The sequence below is a fragment of the Callithrix jacchus genome, chromosome 14, assembly GCF_049354715.1.
Source record: "Callithrix jacchus isolate 240 chromosome 14, calJac240_pri, whole genome shotgun sequence".
Classification (NCBI taxonomy): domain Eukaryota; kingdom Metazoa; phylum Chordata; class Mammalia; order Primates; family Cebidae; genus Callithrix; species Callithrix jacchus.
Window position 1 is genome coordinate 16,763,856 of NC_133515.1, and position 25,865 is coordinate 16,789,720.

General features: G+C 46.3%; 1 long non-coding RNA gene and 1 pseudogene across 2 annotated transcripts; both read left to right on the forward strand.

Annotated features, from left to right (window-relative positions):
* On the forward strand, positions 1-10,808 carry LOC118147234 (uncharacterized; annotated as a pseudogene). Its single transcript, XR_013526055.1, has 4 exons — positions 1-439; positions 7,826-8,416; positions 9,172-9,811; positions 10,471-10,808. The product of XR_013526055.1 is annotated as an uncharacterized LOC118147234 (transcript).
* Positions 10,611-22,946, forward strand: LOC128929572 (uncharacterized). Its single transcript, XR_008476212.2, has 5 exons — positions 10,611-11,369; positions 19,329-19,431; positions 19,694-19,766; positions 20,597-20,979; positions 21,631-22,946. It is a non-coding gene; the product is annotated as an uncharacterized LOC128929572 (long non-coding RNA).
* Positions 22,947-25,865: the final 2,919 nt, after the last annotated feature.

A 25,865-nucleotide genomic window follows, 5' to 3' on the forward strand; every position in this document is an offset into this window, starting at 1 on the left:
GCAGTGAGCCGGGATCGCACCGCTACACTCCAACCTGGCGATATAGCGAGACTGTCTCAAAAAGATTCCAGATATGAGTGAGAGGCTGCGGTTTTTGTCCTTCCATGCCTGTCCTATTTCACTTGACCAGAGTCCTCTGGTCCTCCGGGTTCACACACGGCCCCTCTTAGAGGCGAGCTTGCAGTGCTGTGGATCAGCCGCGGGAGATCAGTCGCCGGGCCCTGTGGATCAGCCTCCAGGCGCAGAGGTCCGGCTCCTCGCGCTCCGCTGCCCCCAGCCGCCCAGTCAGGGTATGCGCAGCGATTGGGGAAATCTGTGCCGCTTGTCAACCTTCCCATTAGGTCTGGTTTCTCGTCCAAAGAAACGAGACTTACATTGCCTCGGATTATTTCAGAATAATGGACAGAAAGCACTCACTACTCTTTAACTTAAATAAAAGGTAAGCCAACATTCCTAACAAGAGCACGGATTCTTACTTTGGAGTCCACCGACCCTTGAAAGGTATGCGGCTGCTGGCTGGGTGGGGTGGCTCAGTCCTGTAATCCCAGCACTTTGGGAGGCCGAGGTGGGCGGATCACGAAGTCAAGAGACTGAGACCATCCTGGCTGAACACAGTGAAACGCCGTCTCTTCTAAAAATACAAAAAATTAGCCGGGCGTGGTGCCACGTGCCTGTAGTCTCAGCTCCTCAGGAGACTGAGGCAGGAGAATCGCTAGAACCCGGGAGGTGAAGGTTGCGGTGAGCACAGATCGCATCACTGCACTCCAGCCTGGCAACAAAGCCAGACTCCATCTTAAAAAAAAAAAAAAAAAAAAAAGGTACGTAAGTGGGCCTCCTGGAGGTGACCAAGCCCTCCTGATAGTTAGCAGTTAGTGTGAATGCATATTTACCTAAGGTTACAGCTTCAGCTTCCAGATTCTACACAGGGTTCATATTCCCAGAAGTTATTAAACGTCTATACCTTGCTCTGGAGCAGTGATACTGAAACTTTTTGGACTGTGCACCCCCAATATATGTTTATTTATTTACTCATAACTTGTATACTAAATGATGAGCTGAAGGTGAAATAAGGTTGTCTTTCAACATCATTATTTTATGTCTTTCAATGTCTTTCTAATGCTGACGGGTTTGTAATAGCATTAGCCGATATCTCAAGTCACACAGGCAGAGGTTTGCCACCAATGGTGGAAATATAACCATATACCTTCTTGACAGCTTCTGTTCAGCTTCTTTTCTTCTCTGAGAAATATTCTTATTGCTTCTATCTTGAAATGTGGTTGATGAACTAGTATTAGCAGTAGTATTAGGGCCGGTGCCATGGCTCACGCCTGTAATCCCAGCACTTTGGGAGGTTTAGGCAGGCAGACCACAAGGTCAAGAGATTGAGACCATCCTGGCCAACATGGTGAAACCCCATTGTAGGGCTGTGGAGGCCCCACAGGGTCGTGGGGTGTCCCTTATGCTGTGCTTAAAGTGCAGGATCTGAGAAGGAAAGAGACAGGACACTGAAGAAGTGGTGAAGAGTATCTGGACTCCGGTGGGGGGAGGTGGGCACACCACCTGTGAGTGGAAAGCAGCGGTGGCCCCCAAATGCCCAAGAGCATCTGTATTTATTAGGTACGAGCAGGGAGCAGGGTCATGAGTGAGGTCATCATCTATAGGCTTAGTAATAGGGCATATGCAATCATGTGAGTTACAAGTGAGGCGGCAACCCCATTACATCACTTGATCAGAGAGGTGGGCTATGCGCTGCAGGGGGCCGTGCCGTGCACAGTAGTAGAGGGTTGTGTGCAGGAAAGGGGTCCACCCCCATTAGGTCACGGAAGCAAGGAGGTGGGCTGTGTGCAACCGGTGTCATGCGCAACACTTCTTACCTGGGCGCTAGAGACTTCAAACGATTTCCAGTAGAAGGATGCTGTAAGCTTAATGCAGTGGGAGCTGACAGACTTGTGCTCTTCTCTTAAGATATTTATGGGAGGATTCTTTGCGCTAACACAGAAGCAAGAAAAGACTGACAGGGTGTACAGCCGCTGTGATTGGTCACACCAGAGGGATTCTTCTCCCTTGGTTACTTCCAGGATCTCAGGCCTGAGGCCTACTTGCCACAGGAACTGGATGCAAGGTACTACAACTCCTTTATCAGGAGGAGATGCTCTTGCTCCAAGCCTGCTCCAGCGTATGCCCTTTCAGGTAGGGATGCTACCGCCTGGATCTTTGGTTCTCGCCCTGGTCTGGCTGTTTTCCCATGTACTGCTTCTGTTCTGACTGCTCTAGGCATTCCTTCTACTAAAAACTACTATATGGTTATATGGAAGGATTATATAAATCAGCACTAAATGTGTCAGTACAGCTTTGACTACAATACCTATATGATTATATAGAAAGATTATATAGAACTAAGTATGTTAGATATAAGTATTAAGTATGATTATATAAGCTAGATATATGTAAGCAGTAAGTTATAGTTCAAGCACTACTTCTATAAACTAATATATGATTATATATGCAGGATTATATAAAGGAAACAGCTGAGCAATAACACTATAAACTAACATATTCTTCAGGCAGTTGTGCCTGGGGTCTGGACAGTTCTCCTTCCTCAGTGCCTAAGGGGGGGTGTTACCTACACCCCATCTCTACTAAAAATACAAAATATTAACGAGGTGTGGTGGTGCATGCCTGCAGTCCCAGCTACTCAGGAGGTTGAGGCAGAAGGATTGCTTGAGGTGAAGGTTGCAGTAAGCCGAGATTGAGCCACTGCATTCCAGCCTGGCGACAGAATGAGACTCCGTCTCAAAGAAACCACAAAATACAGAAGTAGTATTAGGACCATTCTATTCCTAATATTAGTTATTTGTTTGAGGTTCACCTGGGCTGGCATTATTAGTACCAATTGAATCTATGGTGAATACACAAGCATCTTTTTAAAGCAACAATTTTCCATATCATGAACTAATCAGCACAATCAGCAACCCAATCAACAACTGGCTCTGATATAAGCCCTTTCTCTATTGTGGCTGGATAATATTTTTAAAATATTCTTTGAAAGTCTGATTTCTTTTTCTACCTCCCTATTATTCTTGAATATTACTATCATTTCCAAAACAGCTAGCTTGGTCTGGGACTCATTGCTTCTGGGAAGGAATGTTTTGATATTATTGTGTGAATATCTATACTCAAAAACGCCTGAGAATTAACTCAGTATTATGACTAATAATAAAGTTCACTAAGCTGGTTGAATACCACCATCTATGTACATGTACAGGTATATACGTATGCAGTACCCTTCCTCTATACGGGCAAAACCAGCTAGGAAATAGAGTTTATTCAACATGTATGTATTGAACATGGATTTTCCTCCAGGTCCCTTTAGCCTTGGGAATATGGCTGTGAGCAAAGCAGATGAACCCTTGTTTTTACTGGCATTTATATTCTAGTAAAGATGGACAGATAATTAACACAACAAATAAATGAAATATGCCAAGTGTGAGATGTGTTAGAGGCCCTGGGAGATGCAGAAGTGAGGAAGGAGGAAGAAGATTGTGGGTGTGGGGCTGTGACTTTCAAAAAGGGATCATGGAAGTCCTCATGGAGAAAGTATAAATTGGTAACAGCCTGGAGGTGGTGAAGGAGAGAGCCATACAGGTTTCTGGGGGGACAGAGCTCCAGGCAGAGGAAAGAGCAAATGCAAAGGCCTTGAGATAGAAAACCTCCCATTCTGGAAGAAGCAGATCAGTGGAGCTGGTCAGAGTGTATGCATGGGAGATATGTTGTAGGAAATGGGTCAGAGAAATGGGTGGGAGCCAGGTCTCACAGGATTTCGGAGACTATTGGTGACTCAGGGACGAGTGGCATCATCTGGCATTTTTTTTTTTTTCTTCACGATCATAGCACACTACAGTCTCTCACTCCTGGGCTCAAGCCATCCTTCTGCCTCAGCCTTCTGAGTAGGTGAGACTACAGTGCACCACCATGCCCAGCTGACCTGGCTAAATTTTTAACAGGACATATCTGCCTGCAGAGACTAGGCAAAAAGTGGGAAGAGCAGAAGTGACTTTGAAAGTGTTGGGATATTTTTAATAATTAAAAGATGTCATTCTTGGGTACCATGTCCCTCAGTGTTCTGAGGCTTATGGGCAGTCAGGAGTACTAACGTATCCCCAGGTCTGTGCCTCACTTGTCAAATCTTTGCTTGCTCCTACAGTCTCACAGAATCTTGCATCCTGTGAGTCTTGTTAATTCCCATCCCTTGGTTGTCTTTAGGCCTTCCTCACTAGGACTAGACCTAAAGTAACTGGCCTGTGTATCTGCCTCGAGTTTGGAGACCCTTTTGCCCTGATGCTTATGGAACCGCATTCTATTTGAGAAGAGGGCTTTTCTTTCTATTTGCCTAACCATGAAGCCTATTTGGCTGTGTATGAACACAGCTGTCTCTCCCCTCACTGTGAGTTTTAGGCCCAGAGGACTAAGATGTGATGTCCAGTCAAAACCTGGGTTATGTAGTAGTGTACCTAATTAGCGATCAGAAGGTGTCTTTGAATACAGGTTTTATTCCCCTAAATTTCTTTACCCTAAAACTTGGCAGGGCCCTCGTGAATGGATTAATGCCGTTATCCCTGGAGTGGGTTCCTTATACAGGGATGAGGCTTGGCCCTCTTTTTTTCCCCTCTCTCACCTCACACCTCTGCCATGGGATGATGCAGCACTGAGGCTCTTGTCAGATGCCAGCATGTGCTTGGACTTCCCAGGCTCCAGAAATGTGATTTGCTGTTCATTATAAATTACCCAGTCTGTAGTTTCCTTCTATAGCAGTGTAAAACAAACTAGGACACCCCTACACAGAGAAATACTTTTTATATCAGGACTGATGTCATTTGGATAAACACACAGGCTATACACTGCACAGCTCTGGAGGGCATCATTTATATAGACTGGAATTTGGGCTGATATCCCTGGGATTAAACCCAAGGTGACCTAGATTATCTAAAACTTTGAAGCAAAATCTTCATAAATAATAGTTACATTTACTCTCTATGATACATTGACATTACCCTGTCTTATCCTGTCCCATCCTATCCTGTCTTAACTCTGACAGTCCATTTTGCAATGCTTTAAAGGAGTATATGAGATTGGGTAATTTATAAAGAAAAGAGGCTTATTTGGCTCACAATTCTGCAGACTGTACAAGAAACATGGTGCCAGCATCTACTTGTCTTTTGGGGAGGCCTCAGGAAGCTTTTTCTCATGTCAGAAGGTTAAATAGGAACAAGAGTGTCATATGGTAAGAGAGGAAACAAGAGAAAGAGGAGGAGATACCAGGCTCCTACAAAAACCAGCTCCCATGTGAGCTAACAATGAGAACTCATTCATTACCATGGGGAGGGCACTAAGCCTTTCATGAGGGAGCTGCCCCCATGACACAAACACCTTCCACCAGGCCCCATTTCCAACACTGGGGACAAGATCACATTTCAACATGAGATTTGGAGGGGACAGATATCACTAGCCTATGCTCTCAGGCCTGTAATCCCAGCACTTTGGGAGGCTGAGGCAGGTGGATCACGAGGTCAAGAGATCGAGACCATCCTGGTCAACATGGTGAAACCCCGTCTATACTAAAGATACAAAAAATTAGCTGGGCACAGTGGCGCGTGCCTGTAATCCCAGCTACTCAGGAGGCTGAGGCAGGAGAATTGCCTGAACCCAGGAGGCGGAGGTTGCAGTGAGCCGAGATCACGCCATTGCACTCCAGCCTGGGTAACAAGAGCGAAACTCCGTCTCAAAAAAAAAAAAAAAATGGTTAAGGCTGGTTGTGGTGGATCACGCCTGTCATGCCAGCACTTTGGGAGGCTGAGGTGGGCAGATCACTTGAGATCAGGAGTTTGAGATCATCTTGGTCAGCATGGCGGAACATCATCTCTACTAAAAGTACAAAAACTAGCCTGGTGTCGGGGGAATGTGCCTGTAGTCCCAGCTACTCAGGAAGCTGAGATATGAGAACTGCTTGAACCTGGGAGGTGGAGGTTGCAGTGAGCTGAGATTGTACCACTGCACTCCAGTCTGGGTGACAGAGAGCGAGACTCTGTCTATTAAAAAAAGGAAAAAGAAAGAAAAAAAATGACTATCAAGACTCATATTAGGGTCCAATCAGGAAAGCAGAGCCACCATGAGTATTTAGAATATGAGATTGCTCATAGGACTTGATACTTTTACACAGTTACACAATATCAATTGTGGTTCTAGGGAAGCTTTACTTAACTGGAGAAGTAAAGGTCTGAACAGGACAGTAATTTGAAGCTACAAAGGGGAGAAGCGGACAAGTCTGAGGAAAGCTATTGCCTCTGCAGCTAGAGGGACTGAAGTGGTTGTTGTGGGCCCGCAGAGCAGACAGCTGGGAAAAAACCCTGCACATAAGGTGGAGAAGGGTAAAAAGAGACTGGAGCTCATGGACATAAGTGAGAGGACACCTGGGAGCCTGGTCTGTCTCTCATGGAATCTAACTTTGAAGACGTGTTTGAACAGCAAAAAAGCTGATGCCCCTCATCTTGGAACTATATACATGTCTGGCCTGGGAGCTGAAAGAGATGATCTGGCAGGTGCTGGGGGAGCTGCTGGTGGCTGCCACCCCAGGTAATCCCGCTCCAACAGGCTGAGCCGACACATCAGTGACCATGCGTACATTCCACTGCTGCATTGGGGCCCTGTGTTGAGCTTCTGACTGTCATGGCATCTGTTTCATGTCAATTTCCATATCTTGCACAAATTTCCCTTACAACCAGCCCCAATCTGGTGCCATATATGGAAGGGAAATCTGGAAAATGGGGTTCTAGTTTAGATAATAGTACAGTACAAAGTCAGCCCCTCCAATAATGGGGTGGCTTCAGTGATGTGCTGGAGTCAACTTGAATCAGCTCGTGGGAGCCAGTTGTTAAAGTTTCAGGAATTTTGCAAGCCAGTAGTTAAAAAAACCATTGTTAAAGTTCAATTATCTGAACTTACAACTTAAATAAATTATGCTAAAAACAAAGATAATACAATACTCCAAACTCACACTAATATTTTCAGTTTTGTCTAGTTGATCTTCATGGTGGGCAGCAAAGTCTTGGCTCAGTTCTTCCAGGTTCCAGCTGCTACCCCTTCTGTTGGCTTACTGGGGTCTCACCAGTACATTTGAAGTCTAGTAGTCAGCCATATATTTGGAGGGTGATTACATGTCGATTCTGCTTTCTCTCAGGATTTTCCCTATACATTTCTAGCTGTTCTACCAGACTCTAACTCTGTCTTCCAGTACCTCTTGCCAGAGCAGCCACAATTTTCTGACACTCAAAGCTGTGCCCACGTATCGGGGATATCCATAGGCAACAAGCCACAGAATCATTCACATTCCCTTCTAGGTTCCGTCTTTCAAAGCTGGGCATCCCTCCAGTTTCTGCTTGCATTGGCCTGGGCTCCAGGTGCCTTCCAAAGTCTTTTTGTTTGGTTTTTAACTGTATTTTATTTCTGAAGGAGACTTAGTCTGAACAAGCTACTTTGCCATTACCAGAAGCTGGATTATATTTGGTTATTCTGGGAATTCTATTTATTTTAAATTGAGAATCAGATACTCTACCTGAAAATACCTGACCACTAGAATTGCTGAGAGGATGTCTCTGATTAACTAATATTTTTTAATGGTAGGGCAGATGTCTTTTGCTTCTGCTAGGCTTTTAGATTTTCCTCTCATCCCTAATGTTTTGCTGTTTCACACTGTGTGTCCAGATATATGTTTATTTTAATTTTATTTCTAAGAAGTAATATGTGGAATTGACTTAATTTTTCTCAACAGAAGTTGAGCAAGTTTCCTGAGTTGAGAGAAAAATGAAGCCAGCTGTGCTGGGGACACTTGAAGCAGGGACAGTGTGGGCAGAGGGAAGCCAGAGAAGTCCCGGCCTGTTGAAGCCAGAGAAGTCCCGGCCTGTGGAAGCGAAACAGGAGAGTGTGAGCCAGGAGGGCGGCAGGATCGGGGATGAGGTTGCTCTCCCTGGAGGAGGAATCCTAAATCGCACAGCCTGGGACTCCCTCCCCTGGGGTCCAGTCCCCCAACATTTCACAGGCCTCCTGGAGCTGCCTTCCAATAAGGACAAACACAGCAAGAAAAAATCCATTTCTGCACAAAAGTCCTTCTGGAAAGAAGAAAAAAGAAAGCCGTGAATGGAGTCAAAATGTTACCCAGTGCTGACTTAGCCTCTCAATTCTTTTCCAAATGGAGTGTGGTTTTCTAGTCAGGGAATGGAAGAGGCCCCTCCCACACTGGGACAGGGCCATGACCCCAGAGGATGAAGCAGCAGCATTTATTCAGGATACAACAGTGAGGGGATCCCGTCACATTCCTGTCTCCCCGGAGAGGGCACATCTCGAGAAGTGATCCAGGAGACATGTAAGTTCCTAAAACCACTCCCTTCACTCTGTTCCCCAGGACCTGGCCCAGACTCTGAGATACACTGACTTGGGTGCCCTCAGGTGGTCATGTGAAAAACCACAGTTTAGGGCCAGTCTGGGGCTTCCAGACCTGGCCAGGATGTCCCCAGGCCACCTGTGCTTCTGCTTTGTCTCATTGTCCCTTGGCAGATGGCCTGATGCTCGGGGCTGGCCCAAGGACACCTCAGGAAGGTTTGGTTCCCACTCCACAATGGTCAGATTATCCAGAGGTTTTAGGGACGTCTATCTGCCTTCTGGAGATGGACAGGGGCCTTAAGACTTCGGTTGAGAACAGGATGCTCTGTCTCTTACTGTCTGGGGCAGGGATGGCCTCCAGCTGCAGGAAGTACAGCAGCACCTGGACCTGCCAGAAAGAGTGGGAAAGAGGAGAGAGGCTCAGAGGGTGCTCACAGCTGGTGATCTTTAGCCCCCAAGTCCAGCTCAGGTGCTGGGTCCTCTGCTGCTGCCATGAAACCTTTACAGTGAGACAGGAGGTGGGGGTGTGGATGCGGACAAGGCATGACTTGGGGGGGTTATTTTAGAGGTGCACAGGGCCTTTCTCTGTCACCCAGGCTGGAGTACAGTGGCTCCATCATGGATCACTGCAGCCTCTAACTGCTAGGCTCAAGCCATCCTCCCGTTAGCCTCCCCAGTAGTTAGGACTACAGGTGTGTGCCACAATGCCTGACTAATTTTTCCTTTTCTCTTTTCTAGAGATGGGGTTTGCTGCATTGTCCAGACTGGTCTCAAACACCTGGATTCAGTTATCCTGCCGCGGTCTCTCAAAGTACTGGGATTACAGGCATGAGCCTCCACACCAAACACTTTGGGTGGTTTTAAGCCCCCAGTAAGGTGCACCAGCAGGACCAAGAGGTGGTCTAGGCCTCCCCAACACTCTCATCCATGCAGACCTAGGCAAGTTTCTCTCTCTGAAAGTCAGGCACCACCACAGACAATGCAAGTAGGAAGCTGGGCAGGGCAGGACTTGGGGTGTGGCAGGCAGAGGCCACCTCTGTCAGGTCGGGGTGGCATGGGCTGGCTGGATCCTGTCTCCCCACACGTAGGTCATGACCTCCAAGGACCAGCTGTCGGTCATGGTGATGGGCCGCTGGGATTGGCAGAAAGCTTGCTCTCCTTCTCTGAGGCTGGAGCAGTATGGGGCCAAAGACCATGGTGAGGTTGTGCAGGGACTTTTATTGACTGCCTTTTTCTTACCACACTGTGCAGGACTGAAGCAGAGGGTGCTGTTTCTATGCCACCACCAGGAAAGAGGCAGAGGGGATGGGCCGTGCTGGAGTCCTCTGGGAGGGAGCGACCTCAACCCTGGCTGTGCTGCAAGCTGATTCCAGCCCTGGTACTTGTGGCTCTCAGAGGTCCAGGACGAGGGGTTAGCTCTGGGCTGGTGGGGAGGTCTCGTACATGGTCGGGGAGTGAGGGAGTTGGGGGGTTCAAGTGCACTGCTGGCCATGGCCAAAGCTCTGAGCTCTTTGTGAAGCCACAGTGCAGAGGGGGGAGCAGAGCAAAGAGGAGAGGCTGGGGAAGGGGTGGCAGTGGCACTGGTCCCCAGAGGCAGTGAGGGACTGTAGATGGGTTGGCAGAAAAGGTCCTCAATGCTAGGGGTCTGATGTGAGCAGAGGGGCACCCTGTTGCCTGGGTTTTTGTAGCCCTCCCTGGGCAGCCATGAGAGAGCTGGGCTACCTTTTAAGGTGGTCCAGAAGGAAAAGGAAGGTGAGCAGGTTGCCCTCCAGCCGGGACAAGGGCAGGTTAAGCATGGAGTTCTCCTTTGCAGCGGGGTCTGATATTACTGCAGAAGGCAGTGGGTTACTCCTCATGGTCATGACGAGCTGGAGACCTCTCCCGAGTTGGTGACATGGAGCACCTGGGACATGTGTTCCTGAACAGCCTAGGGTCGTCATCCTCCTCACTCCCACAGCGCTGGCCCCCAATGAGGACCCTGTGAAGGGCGCCAGTGTGGGGTATGAGCCACCTCAATCCCTTTTCTCTGCCCCACAGGAGTCAGCAGCACCTGAACAGCAGCAGGAGGTGGCATGAGAGCAGTGGCTCATGGGTGGAGCTGCCCGTGGGAAACTGCGGCTGCCACCCCATCTTGAGGGCAGCCCAGAGTAGTGGAGGCTCAGCATAAAATGAAAAAGGGGAGTGAGGGACACAAGGAGGTGGGAGGTGGGTGGCCCCAGCCCCACAAACTAAGCAGAGACCCTCTCTCTACCCTAGCCTCCGCAGGGGCACCTCAGCCTGGTAAACCAGGTGCTCTGGGCGTGGGCCCGGGAGGCAGGCCTACCCTAAGGGTCATGCAGAGGATACAGGGCCACACACCCCAGTGCCCTGCTTAGACATCAGCCTCCAGGTTGACTCAGGGTCAGACCAGGTTTGATCCTGTGCTTGACTGGGCCAGGACCCATGGCTAGAGCACCTGGGGACCCTCGTTCAGCCCTGGTCTGCTGGAAGGGGGACAGCAGACTTTAGGACCCCACAGCACAGCAGTGCTGAGCATTTTACTCTCTTGGTCTTCTTGAGGAATAGGACAAGGCGTCCTCTGGGGACAGACGAGGACTTACACAACGGCCTCGGTTGTGGCCCCTGCTTTCTGAGCGTGGTTAAAACACTGACCATGGCAGAAAGGACACAGCTTGGGTTCCCACATCTCACTTTCCACAGCCCCTAATGGCAGCAGTGCACATGGAGGAGACACCTCCTATGATGCCAAGGCCTCCAGTGCTCACTGATGCCCTCACTGAAGTTGGGTAGAACTTGTCAGTGAAGAAGGGCTCAGGCAGTTCACGGAAGTAGCAGCGTGTCTGCGATGGCGTGTACGCATCTCACTCATCATCATCGACACATCCCTGTTATCTGGAAAGAACATGGAAGTGCTGTGACCTCCTTGAGGATCCCAAGTGGGTCTCCTGCCATCCCTGCCTTGGCTAAAGCACCATCCCTGCCATGCTGGCCACTGTGCCAGTCCCTCCCTGGCTTTGAGCAGCTCATCTTCCTCCTCCCAAGAGCTGTGCGTGGTTCTGTGTCTGTGTAGAGATGATGGAGGGGTGTGTGCATCCCCATATTTCTCCCCTGCTTGGCCCAATGTGATGTCCAGGAGGAGGCCAGTGCGGCAGGACTCAGAGCCTGCATGGGAATCAGGTGACTCTGCCCTGTTCATAGCAACCACCCGTGTACCAGTCTTCTGACAGCAGGAAGGCTGTGGGAGAATCGATGGGTTTCAGTGTTTGAACCAGTGTCCTCAAGAGTGAACTGTACACCCCAACAAGTGGAGGAACAGGGATAAGGGAGGCTTCTGAGGTCCCTCTTACTGACCTTGAGCCTGCAAATTTGGCTCCAGGGCCTGCTGGGACCCTGAGAGCCATTGTCCTAAGGACCTTCAAATGCACCTACCTGTCCTGTCTGTCCTGTCCTGTCCTGCTTTGTTCTGTGATACTCCTGCCTGGGGCTGCAGTGCTAGTGCTGACCCCCCAGCAGGCAGCAGCCTCCCATGTCCTTGGTTCCCACTGAGCTTTACTGGGGCAGCTGGAGCCCAGGGATTCTCCTGAGACAAGTGCTTCCTGTTATTATCAGTGATCTCCACATTATGAGGAAGCCAGCAGAAGCAGGAAGTGGGGTTTAACCACCCCCTGACTTATTCACATAGGGACATTCTCCCAGATGCTCCAATGTCCTGACTCTCTTAACTGCACGTACTCTCCCACTGAGTCATATGATGGTTTGCATTCACACTCATCACTCTGCACATGAAGAGATCAGCCAGACAGAGCCAGGCTGGCACACACTCCCCATGCAGTTCTGGCCATGTCCATCAGACAGGTTGGCCTCTGGCTTGGCTTTGTCACAAGCTGCATCCTTCTGTGTAATGGTCTATTGGAATTCAGTTTTCTCATCTGTAAAATGAGACTCCTAAATGAGTGGTTGTCATACTTCTTTTTTTTTTTTTTAAGATGGAGTCTTGCTCTGTTGCCCAGGCGGGAGTGCTGGAGTGTTGCAGTGGTGTGATCTTGGCTCACTGCAACTTCTGCCTCCTGGGTTCAAGCAATTCTCCTGCCTCAGCCTCCTGAGTAGAAGGGACTGCAGAGGTGCGCCACTATACCCAGCTAATTTTTGAACTTTTAGTAGAGATGAGGTTTCACCATATTTTCCAGGCTGGTCTTGAACTCCTGACTTTGTGCTCTGCCGTCTTGGCCTCCCAAAGTGCTGGGGTTACAAGTGTGAGCCACTGCACCCAGCCCATATTTCTTTTTTAATCTCAGTAAATTTTATTCCAATGAAACTTACGTTTTTTTTTTTTTTTTTGAGACGGAGTTTCGCTCTTGTTACCCAGGCTGGAGTGCAATGGTGCGATCTCGGCTCACCACAACCTCCGCCTCCTGGGTTCAGGCAATTCTCCTGCCTCAGCTTCCTGAGTAGCTGGGATTAAAGGCATGCGCCACCATGCCCAGCTAATTTTTTGTATTTTTAGTAGAGACGGGGTTTCTTCATGTTGACCAGGATGGTCTCGATCTCTTGACCTCGTGATTCACCCGCCTTGGCCTCCCAAAGTGCTGTGATTATAGGTGTGAGCCACCGTGCCCAGCCTATTCCAATGAAACTTTATATGACAATGAAAAAAAATGAAACCAATAGAGCAAAGACATTCAGATTAGGTGGATGAGAAGGTGAAGAGAGATTCTAACTCTCCTTCTGTGCCCAAGAGAACAGAATTTGAAAACCACTACACTCCAATACCTCTGTGGCCTCTTTCATGGGACCTGTGGCTCAGTGAAGGACAGGGGGGGTGCAAGGCTGAGTGGGTGGGTGGTTGGAGATGGGTTCCAAAGAGCTGTGCCTTTTTGTCAGCAGGAAAGCAGAACCCAGCCGTCAGTGGGGTACCAACCAGGGCATAAGCCTTGTCCATGTCTTTGTCCTTTCCTTTTTACAAACCGGATGGTGGTGGCCTTCAGTTGTGCCCTGGAGGTCATGAGGTTGGTGCTTCTGGCAGGTTCATATGACAAAGTGGTGGTCTATGGAAGTGAGCATGGCTGTTGGGGACTTCTGTCCAGTCCCAGAGCTTATTACACAGGGATCGTGGCGCTCAGAAGGTGGGACTACTTCCCCAGGACCTCTGGCACCACTCTGGCCATCGATCCTAGTCTCCCAGGCCTCAGGTTTCAAGCCTCCCTCCCCATCTCCCAGGCCTGTGGTGTCCTGATTCCTCAGCTCTCACATCCTCTCTGCACACTGGTCTCTGGGCACTCCTCACCCCCCGTTGACTCTTGGTTTTCCGTGTCCTGTCCCAATGGCCTGTGCAGAACTGTGAGTCCTCCATCCCTCTTTGACTCCTGAACCACGTGCAGAGACTGCTGTACAGCTCAGATGAGCAGAGGAAGATCATGGTCAGGAACTTCTATGCACAGGAGAGAGCAGGGAGAGCTCAACAGTTCCAGCCATGCATTTCCTGTTGCTGAGGAACTAAGCATTTCACAGGATCTTAACTAACCTGCTCCTGAAAGGATAATAGAAGAGAACCAAGCCATCTCAAATGGGGTTCCCTTCCCTGGCACTTCGGGGGCAGGGTTAAAAGAGGCCGAGAAGGCCTGGGGAGGGGTCAATAGTTCTAGTCCTCCCAGAACAATTTATAGGTCCCAGCATCTGGCTTGAACTTAAGCCATATCAGCATCAGCCTCCAACTCCCCCAACTTCATCTTCACCCAACGTGAGCAGATATGCCCTGCTCTCAGCTGGTCTGTCTTTACCTGACAATGGGGTCTGAGGCAGGGCTGGGGGCCCTGGGCATCTATGACCTTTCCTCCATCCATATGCATAGTCTCCTGCCCTCACAGAGATATGAGTGACAGTGCATGTGGTCAAGAGCCTGCACAACATTCTCTGCCACATGCAGGGCAGGGACATCAAGCTGTTCTGTGGCATTGCCAGGCAGCTGTGTCCATCAATTAGTGATGTATGTGCCTGGGTCCCAAGATCAGGTGGACACAATATGGCCTGGGGTGAGAATGGGGCCCAGGAGCTTAGCTGAGGATACTGGGTTAGGACAAGTCACCGTGGTGTGAGGCTGAGGTCAAGAAGTGGCAGAAGAAAGGGGACTTGTCTACTTGAAGCTGTGCATCCAACATGTCCCAAATGCATTCCCTACTCAAAATAGATGAGGCACACACTCCTCCACTGACTCACTCATCAGAAGTTTCTGGAGGAGCCACTGGCCCCAAAATAAGAAACCAACCTGCTGATATGAAGTTGGTTCTGACTTGAAGCATCTTCATCTTCTTCTGCAGACTCATGGAGTGAAGAGGGGGAGAGAATACACTGCTCTACTCACCTCCCAAACCGTACAGAAACCTTAGGATGCCCGGGTCCTCATGGCAAAATATAAAATTACCTTGAGATGGGTCAGAGACTCAAATGAAAAATTTTTTAGAAAAAAACCAGAAAAGAATATCTGGGGCCTAGGGCAGGGTAATGAGTTTTTAGTTAGACCTAATAGGAAAGTACAATCCCGTAAAGGGAAAAATTGGTAAGTTGAACTTCATTAAAATTAAAAACCTCTTGCTCTATAAAACAAGTGAAAATAAAATATTATGTGAGAATAACAGTAAAAAGGCATGTGGGGGAGTGATGTCAAGTCCTTGTATTAACTGAGAGAAAGTTGCTAATGTCCATTAATTCATTCTTTTTAACCAAGTTAAAATAAAAAGACAAAGAACTAAAACTCGCCTTATTTGTAGATGCTGATGGTATACATAGAAAACCCAAAGGATAAGTTTTTAGAATTAATAATTTTAGCAAAGTTACCGGATATAAGACTAACATAGAAATAACAATTGCATTGTTGTACACTTGCAACAAATATACATTTACAAGTTTAAAATGATACCATATACAAAACCATCAAAAGCGGAAATCAAATACCAAGAAATAAATCTAACATAATGTGTGCTGGAGATCTACACAGAAACCACAACACCTAAATGAACAAGATGTATCATGTTCTTAGATTGGAGAATTTAATATGATAAAGATGTTAACTATCCCTACACTGGCCTTAGATTCGATAAAACCAATCACAGCCAAAATGTCAACAGCATTGTCAGAGGGACTTGAACCACCATGTCAGGCCACGAACATTATTAATTGAAAGAAATATGTTTTCAAAACTTATTAAAAAAGGCAGCACCCAACTCACCTTTTAAAGAGTGAAGAACCTATATCAATATCTCAGAAGACTTGGGGAAATGCTGGCCTGAGAATAGGATTTAAATTCCTTGACGTAACTTTTAAGGAATGCCATGAACTTCCCACAATTTTCATGTTTTGCCTCCATGATCTCTCCCAAATTTCATAATCCAGCCGAGATACAACAATAGCAGTTCTTCAAGCAATTGTGTGTTCTTTAAAGAACTTTGCACTGTGAAAGTTTTTTAACATGTCTTCCATGTATTTCCAATTAGTTGGAATTTACATCTAAAGTTTGATTAAATTCAGGTTGATTTTGATGTCGTTGCTAAGACACTTGGTCAGGCTTGCTGTCTACTTCAGCTTGCATGGGATCTGGAGGCACATGTGCCTGGACCTGCCACTTGAATGGCCACACGAGTGACTGATCAGTGGATTCAAATGGTGGCAGCCACATCCTTTCTTTGTAAATGTCCTGTCATTGCAAAACAGTGATTTTTCTAATGCTATTCTTTTCCTTTACTCTTTTAACCTGTGTTAGCTAAAATTCTTGTGAAAAAAACTTCTACAGAATTATTCTATGAAGAAAGATTTTCTCTACTGCTACAGCTATTTGAGTATCCTTTAGTAAAGTTAAGGAAGTCAGAATAAATGCTTAATTTTTTGGAGAATAAAATTCTAGTTCTAATGAAATGTACTTATTTGGGGAAAAATACATACATTGCAGTAGATCTTGAAGGAGGGGCATTTTGTCATCTTTGTCTTACCATATTTTCCTAGAACCATTAATTTAACTTAAAGTAATGTGTTTTAATTTTAGTCATTAGTGTTATTAAGAGTAATTATATGTGATTACTTTTCTAGATATCTTTGGGTAGTGTGGTAAATTTTTAGTTATGACTTATTATACAAATTTTTTCTAAATTACCTAATGTTGGCTTGATATATTTTGGTTCTTTGAGATGTCTCCTCCTTATTTATATTATTTAATATTTAAGAGGCCCAAATCTAGACTATGTTTTTTTTCCTTCTGGTTATCTAATAGGAATAAATGTACCTTATTTTACATATTTCAAAATACACGATGTATTCAGAGCAATACATCTTTTCTTATTCCCACTCTTCAATTTTGTAAAATGAACACATGCAAAGCACTTGTGTTAGGCCATTCTTGCATTGCTGTAAAGAAACACCTGGGACCAGGTAAATTATAAAGAAAAGGCATGTAATTGGGCCACAGCTCTGAAGGCTGTACAGGAAATGTGCTGGCATCTGCTCAGCTTTATTCTGCTATAGTGAGCTTTTGTTCAATTAACATTTATTAGTTCCTTTTCCTTGTCAGGGCTTTGGTTAAGTGGGAAAATAATAAAATAAATAAGCACAAGGTAGAGGTCAGAACTTTTTGCCATTTAGCTCTAATGCATCTTTTGTTCTTAAAGTGTATTTTAACTGTACGTATTGTTTATGTAGGACTGTTGTGTATTTGTATATATAGGCACATGCTTGTTTCTAAGTATATGATCTCTTTGATCCATCTTCAATGGGATATGCTTTTGCTTCTGGCCCATGTTGATAAAAGGTTTAAACTGAGCTATAAATATATTTCAATGGATAGTTATTATCAGAAGTGGCATTTGTTTATTTTGTAAGATGAATGATGATTATTGCAAAATATGAGATCATTTTATAACAGATTAATTTAAATCTTTGTGAGAGATTTATATATAGCGTAAACCTTCTATTTATACTATTTGTCTTCTTTAATTGGATACTTTATTGAACAATTTTACTTTCTTAATTTACTAATCTTTAATGGTTGCCAAAAAACATCCAACCAAACAAAAATCTTATAGTTAACTTACTTAACTGATCTTTAAATTTTGTGTTTTCATTAGTATTTAGAGGTGACTGGCTTCTCAGTTAGGGTAGAACAGGTTAAGGGGAAGAAGAGGGAAAAGTCTTTCCAAATTGTTTAAGAGGAACATCACATGGGAGAGGAAATCTTCAAAAGTTTTATTTTAGGCAAAGATGAACATTGGTACCATCACTGTAGACATTTGATATATTGAAATGTTGATAAAACAGCATGTTTTGAGGAAGAGAAAGACAAATAATGATTTCATTAAGCATATATTTTAGTTGGAGAAGGTGTTGTATGATCTTCCTTCTGTAGACAAAAACAAAACAAAACAAAACCAAAAAAGTGAGTCTGGACTTTAGAATGTATCAAAAGATAAATATTTGGTGTGGTTTTGGCCACCTAGGGAAAAGGTGGAGGGAGAAAGAAAAAAGCAGAAAATGGATAAAAACAATATTTAAGCAACATTTAGTAGAATATCCCCCAAAAGGCTAAGAAGGTATTGTGAGGTAAGAGAAAAATCAGTGGAATGACTTCATTTCAAGGAATCATTTCAAAAATGGTGAGGTAATCTGCAGAATCAGAAATCAAAAATAAGTAAAGAAAATTTATACACCTTTATGGAGAAGACTCCAATACCTGAGCCAGCTGTCAAGGTTCGTCTTATATTTTGTATCATGGGGAGGGAAATAAAGAAAAATAATTCTCAAAATTAATTCAACTACCATGTAAATGAGAAGAAGCTTGCTGTTAACCACAATGCTTTAGTTTCCTCCGTTTGCTAAACAATTTTATTATGTGGACAAAAAAATTAAATAGGATATAACTTTCAAAACTGGTTCTTACTCTTAAAAAGATAATTCTGGTTCAACATAAACATGTTTCTAAAACAAGGAAAAAGTATATAAATTGAATAAATACATATATAATCTTAAAACAGTGCTAAGCAAACCATGGCTCTTAATATTTTTTGACTAAACATTCAGGTCAGTTATTGGGTGAGGTTTCCGGGTACTATAGCAGAACAATTCCAGTGGGAAAGTGTTCCTGTTGGTGATGCATCTTCAAGAGTGTGACTTGCCCTCACTAAGCAACAAGATCAAGTGTTATTCAAGGGTGATGTCTAACAAGCACAAATTTTAGCTTTATGTTTATATGCAAAATAGGTGATTATGATAGGAACCTGATAAGTGGACTACTTTAGTCCACTTTAGAATATGCTTGGAAGAAGGAGTTCACCATTTTTATATGGGTAAATATGGTTTCCCTTGTTGCTATGCATCTCTGCTTCTCTTTGTGTCTTTCATGAAATAAGTCTAATCTTTTATTTAGCCTATGTGTGGCCATGTTCTTTTTAACTTACACAGACACGGTTGTTGTGTACATGTTTTCAGTTATATGCAATGGAATCTATTGCTGTTGCATAATGTTTCACTTTCAGAAATTTTTATGGAATATTTTGCTTTAGTTAGAGAAACTATTCTTATATTATGCTCTAAGTTGAAATCTTATGGGTTACCGCCTATGAAATTAGATCTGTACCTTTTTGAAAATCTGTCCTTAGCATTAGATATGCTATATTGTAATTAAAATTCCTTATCAGGTCAGGAGTTTTACCAGTTGCCTCTATGAGGGGTTGAAGAGAAGGCAGGATCTTTCCCAAAACCAGTTATAACAAAGACACATCAGAAACTGTGGAGCACATATTTTACCATAAGGTGTAGTTAGTTAATTTAAAATCATTTATTATGTGAATTCATTCAAAGATGGACTAAAACACTTCAGTCTGTAACTCCTGATTGATTTCTCCTCCTTAATTCCCCAGGATTCCCCTGCACTTCCCGAATGAAGCATGTGCTTCCTTTGGTGACTGTGCTGCTGCAAGCTGCCCAGAGGAGACTTGCTGCAAGGTTCCCAGTCGCCTTCCTGTAAGTGCCTTGCATTCCCAACTGTCTGGCTACAAGTCCAGTAGAACATGAGCCTGACTGAAGCAATTTTTGAAGTTTTAGTTGAACCGGAAGTACTTATGGTTTTTGTAGGTTAAAAATGACCAAATATCAGCAATTTCATGTGAATCATCCTAATGTAGTTGACCCTTTAACCCTGCCCCACTGCCTTTCATTCAGTCCACTCAGGCTGCCCTTGGATCACCTCAGATCCCTGGCTTCCTCCTTCCACCTTCCTTGGCAGGATCCCCATGATGGAGAGTGATGGGTGCCTGAGAGAGAAGACCACAAAGGAAGAGAGGGGAAATGTCAGAGAGGTAGGAGAACAGTGCTGGGGCCTGGAATACACTACCCCAGCATGTGGCCCCTTGGCCTGCTGAGGTAGGAAAGGAAGAAAATGGAGAAAACAGCAGCAGCAGGAAGGTCACCCTCTGATGCTTTCTCCCCTGAAGCATGGTCAGAAAGGAATTCTTGACTTGCCTTGCCTGAAAGTAGGTTAGGAGACCCTCATTCTAGAGAAGTCCTGACTTGGTCCCCATACCGCCCTCTCCCATGCTGGCTTCATCAAAGCCTCTGCTTAAGGAGGGCTCCAAGTCCATCTTTAGCTGCTCAGGGTGAATTGATTCCTCACCCTCTAAGGGCATTTTCCTGTGAAGTTTTGTACTCTATGACATAAGTGGAGAGAGATGTTTAGAGGACCTGGGGGTGGGGACCCCAGGGGGTTTCCTTGTCCCCACAGATGCATCTCTTTGTGAAGCAAAACACACAAAGCATCCAGCCCAGTGCCCAGCACACAGTCAGTGCTCACGAAGTGCTGGTTCCCTCTGTCTGCTGCAGTTGGGGCAAACAACACACAGGGTGCCAAGATTCAGCTTGGTGAAGACAAGTGTAGCCCGCATTCCTGTTCCTGGGCCTTGTCCTCTTTGTTGCAGCTCAAAGTTAAAGGCAGCTCAGACACCGACATTGCTTGTGCTGAGGATAAGCCAGAAAGTCCTGTGCTCAGTAGTCCCCAGAAATGCTGTTGCCTGCCTGCTGACACTCTGCATCTCCAGTTTATCTCCCTAGGCCTCTCCAAAGCCCATTCCACCTCCCTCCCCTCCCAATCTACTTGGAGTTTTCACTTCTAATCTTCCCTTCCCCTTTGCAGGCCGGGTAGTTATCTGCAGGCCTCCCTGAGAGAACTGCCCTAAGCTGTCTGAGATGCTGAAAGCCAGGGGCACTGATCCAGCACAGAGTACAGAAAGGATGGACTGGATTTTCCCCTGATGCCCTCAGGGGTCTGAGGATAAAGCAGGCGGGACCTGCAGGGTCTGTAGGAAGTAAGCCAGAGGGAGGCACTGAGCTGACCACAGATGGGAAAAGAAGAGCACGTGGCTCAGAGCTAAAGAAGACATGGCCCTGTGACCAGAAGACTCTGTCCCAGCAGGAAAGGCACATCTCAGTGTGGAAGGGTCTGGAGCTCAGGAGGGATTCAGACTCAGGAAGGACTCAGGCTCACTAACCTCTGCTCAGGACAGCAAAACCCTCTAGGTGAGGTTTCGTCTCTTTGCCTTTACTCTAGGAAGCAGGTATCAGAATCAAGGGCACCATCAAAATAAGATGCCAGGGATATCTGACATGTGTCAAACAAATTCATAAAGGCCTAGCTGTCACAGCTAGGGGTGGGTGGGGGTCAGTCTTTTCATGGCCCACCCTATTTTTTATGGCACAGCCCAGGACCCTTCGGCCAATGCTGGCTCTTTCCACCCTCAGAGCAACATCTCATCTGTGCATTATTTGTGACTCACAGCAAGCCTCTGAGTTAGGCAGGGCATATGTCATTCCAATTTCATAGAAAGGGAAACTGAGGAATGGAGTGGGCTAAGTAACTTGGACTGGAGGGTAAGTGACTTGGGGTCAGGACTCAGATCTCCTTGGATCCAGCACCACATGTTCTCCCACATGGAACCTTCTCCCTAATCTAAACACTTCCATGGCTCCATGGCTTCATCAGCCATCACAGGAGAATGAGGCCACAAAAACTGCATGCATGTTCACATGTGTATACATGTGTGTATGTGTGCATGTTTGTGCACACGTATATGTGTATGTACATAAGTAACGCGTGCATGTGTGCTGAGCAAAGCGTGGGGGTGTGGGGTTGGCAGTGCCTTATGATTTTCTCCATCTTGAACATTGCAGGTTCTTTCCTGGGAGAGCCATGCAACCATGGTGTGTCAGTAGGAAGGTCTCAGGACAGGACCTATGAAGTGAAGATGAACAAAGACACAGAGGCCTGCATTGAGCCCACCCTCCTCTCCACAGAGATGTGAGCTCTGCTGTCCTCTTCCCAGGCTGGCCTCGTGTGGGGATGGCTTTGGGGAAGCAGGGACAGGTCCCTGAGATCCCACCTCTGGCTGATTTGCAGGAAAAGAGGAGATCGCAGAGAAGAATCTGCACAGCCTCTGATGAGAGCCTTTCTCACTCTCACACACACACATACACACAATGCCCATTTTAGCTTGGCCTTTATTCACCAGAACATTTCTAAACATTGCTTCTTAAATCCTTTCGGTTGTAACCAACAGACATAAATCATTTATTTTGGCGAGACTCAGTGGTGAGACTCAGTGCACACATACAGATGTTGACAATTAAACAATGTTATAAAACACTACTTATAATAAAGCTGCCCAGAAGAGGGCACTGGTGGCAAATCTAGGCCTGAGTTTTTGTCCTTGCTGGAATTTTGGAGAATTTTAGCTGCAGACATAGGTTCGTTAGAAAGTTGTGACATCCACTTGGTCAGTTATAATGGGCCCTTAAAAGAATAGCATAGCATAGCATAGCATAGCATAGCAATCACAATAGAAACTATGAGAGTGCATCAGATTTCACAAAGGTAATAGTATGCTGTGCAGCACTTGCTTAATTGCCAATATATGTATATATCTAGGGGATCTCTTGTGAAACATCTTTATGACTTTATAGCAGTTTGAGACACTGTTTCAGAAGTTTTTCTGAAAGGACTTTAGAGTGAGGAAGGACTAGCCTTGTAGGCTTTTGAAGACAGGAGAGGTGTGGCTGGAGGTGATGGGAGGGGACACCAGGTCCTTCACGCAGGGGAGTGCTGGGGAGTAGCAACCAGGCCAACACAGCATGTGGCTTCCAGGTGTGCTGGTGCTTTCTTCTCAGGAACTGGGTGGGAGGATTAGCAGAGATGCCTCCTTTTCCTCTGGCATAGAAAGAAGAATCTAGTGAGTAAGGAAAAACTTGGAAATAGTCCCAACCAGTGACACTTGACAGATTACTCAACTACCCTGTGCCTCTGTGTCCCTGCCAGAAAATGGGGCGGTGAGGGTGACAGAATTACTTTTTTGACTCAATGAAACATAGCCACTATAAAACCAAGAGAAATATTTGATGTTTCTTATGAGATGATATTCTCTAAATTGATTTTTAGGGAATACAAATTAATACATCACCATCTACCTTAGAAATAAAAAAGCCTATATGTTAACGTATTTTTGTCCTTCTAGAGTTCTTGGTGCACTCAGTCACTCTACTATGTCATGAAGACCCTGGTCTTTATCCTCAAGGAGATTCTACAAACTAGGAATCTAGGAGGGTCTAAGAAGAGGAAGCTAATACAGAAAGTTTCTCACTAATTGCCCCAGAGTGATACAACCCTGAGAGCTACAGGCTTCAGAGAAGTTTGAGAGCAGGATGACCTTAATGGGTACCATGCACAAGATCAAACAAACAGACCTGTGCTGCAAGAGTGGGGGTGATATGCAAAAGAAAAAAATATGATAGGGAGGCTTACCTGGCTGAGAATGAGAATAAGGCTTGCAGGCATAAGCATGTGTGGATTTTGCTCAACCAGATCTTGCATAGCTATAAGTACTTCAAGTCTCTGTCCTGTGCTGGGAACAGGTGTGGGGTGGCACTATGGACCAGTGAGTCTGCGGTCTTGTCTGGAAAATGGGGTTGGAATGCAAAAGTACTTCTTGGACTGCAGGCTGACCCAGTAGGGATTGTGAATTGATTATTTAAATAAAATACACAGACTAAAGTAGAGTAGGATTCACCAGGGTGCAATAAATGCCCCTAAGGTGGGTATAGGACATGAGGTCTCATTACATGTGGTGTGTCGGTGCATGATGGGAATGTGTCCAATCTATGTCTCATTGAGTCCTTTTAACCCCTTCAGCTCACTTCGAAGTGAGCACTCCACTCTGGGTGGTTCTCAGAAGAAAGGTGCTCACTTGGGTCAGAGCAGAGAAAGCTTCTCCAAATGAGCCACTCTTGGCTGTGACTACCACTGCACAGAGCCATGTTTTCTCTTCCTCTGCCTCCAGCTCCCCTGCCTTCCCATATCACTCCTGCTTTTCAGCTTTGTCCCCCACTGTCTGAATTCCCCTCTACCCAGTACCCTTTCTTGGCTGCAGCCCTTTTAGAGGTCGTCGCATGCCTCCAAGTTTCTGATTTTTTCATATCCCACTCTCCATTCAAATACTTTTACTACTCATACCCTCTTCCAAATATTTTCTAACTTAAAAAATTTTTCAATGGTTCTATTTTCTTCAGTTTGATTTTCATTCCAGCTTCCTCCCAGTCTAGCCCCTTTAAATGCTGCCAGGTTTCAATATCCCCAATCGCTTAAATGTCCAATTTCTTTCCTCCTTTGCCCCTACCGATGATTTGGTTACTCCTTTTTTCTCCAACATTCCCCCAAACCTTCTCAAACACTGATATTTTCCCCTCTTTCCCCACAAATCTCCCTGTCAGGCTTCTGCCCCCAGCATCTTCTCACCCCTTCACACCACATCACCCAGGTCCTTTAGATTCCCAGGCACCCGATTTCTCTGTCCCATCACACCCGCTTGCTTCCCTTGCTCCCACCATGGCAGTGCCCATCTGCTCCTCCCCGCTCACTCAGGTCTGCTGCTTGGCCTTTGGCGACGGCGCGGGAGATTCTTGCTGAAGAGGAACTCCGGGGGCAGCATGGCAATCCGGGGGACCTTTCTTCTCATTGTTGGCCTTGGCCCCAAGTGTCCTCAGGTGCTGATGGAGCGCCTGGGGTGTGTGAGCCCTGCCGCCAGAGCCCGGCTGGGGTTGCGCCAGGAGCTGTCCGTGGTTCTGAAACGATGCCGGCCGAGACGCCGGCTCAGGAGCGGGCTGTGACTGGGCGAATGAGCGCTGTCCGTAGTGCTGAAGAGGTTCCCGGGCCCCTGCAGTGGCGGCAGCGGTGCCCAGGAGGCCGGCAGCTGGTAAATCACCAGGTAAGGAATCCTGGCGGAGGCTAAGCTTGCAGCAGCTGCTGATGCTCCCACAAGCAGCGATTCTCCGCGCTCAGCTCCGTCCAGCCGCCGCTGCAGCTCGTCGATGCTCTGGCGCTGAGTGTGGACAAGGCTCTGCTGGTTCTTTTTCTTTTTCTTTTGACAGAGTCTCGTTCTGTTGCGAGGCTGGAGCGCAGTGGCACGACCTAAGCTCACTGTAATCTCTGCGTCCCAGGTTCAAGAGATTCTTCTGACTCAGCTTCCCGAGTAGCTGAGACTACAGGCTCTTGCCACCACTACCAGCTAATTTTCGTATTTTTAGTAGAGACGGGGTTTCATCGTGTTGGCCAGGATGGTCTCGATCTCTTGACCTCGTGGTCCTCCCACCTAGGTCTCCCAAAGTGTTGGGATTACAGGCTTGAGTCACTGCGCCCGGCGAGGCTCTGCTGCTTCTGCATGATGACCCTGGGCTCCTTGAGGAAAAGCCTGGTGAACCAGATTCTCCGGCAGCCTCTTAATCCTCCCACCTGTCGCCTGTGCCCTGCCTGCGCCTGGGCGGGTGGCGGGGAGGGTGAGGGAGCGGGATCCTAGCAGCCCAGCGTTTGGCTTTCTTCCCTCTCCCCCGACCTAGCTTTCCTCCCAGCGCTGCGTCATTGCCACTCTGACTTTCACAGACCCACCGCGGGGCAGTGTCATGACCCAGGGCAGCCCCTCCTGTTTCTTGGCGTCCAGAGGAGGCAACCAACAGAATGGGAAAAAATTTTTGCAGTTTACCCATCTGACAAAGGGCTGATATCCAGAATTTACAAAAAACTCAAACAGATGTATGAGAAAAAAACAAACAAGCCCATTCAAAAATGGGCAAGGGACATGAACAGACACTTTACAAAAGAAGACATACATGAAGCCAACAAACATATGAAAAAATGCTCATTATCACTAGTCATCAGAGAGATGCAAATCAAAACTACATTGAGATACCATCTCACGCCAGTTAGAATGGCGATCATTGAAGAATCTGGAGACAACAGATGCTGGAGAGGATGTGGAGAAATAGGAACACTTTTACATTGCTGGTAGGAGTGTAAATTAGTTCAACCATTGTGGAAGACAGTGTGGCGATTCCTCAAGGACCTAGAAATAGAAATTCCATTT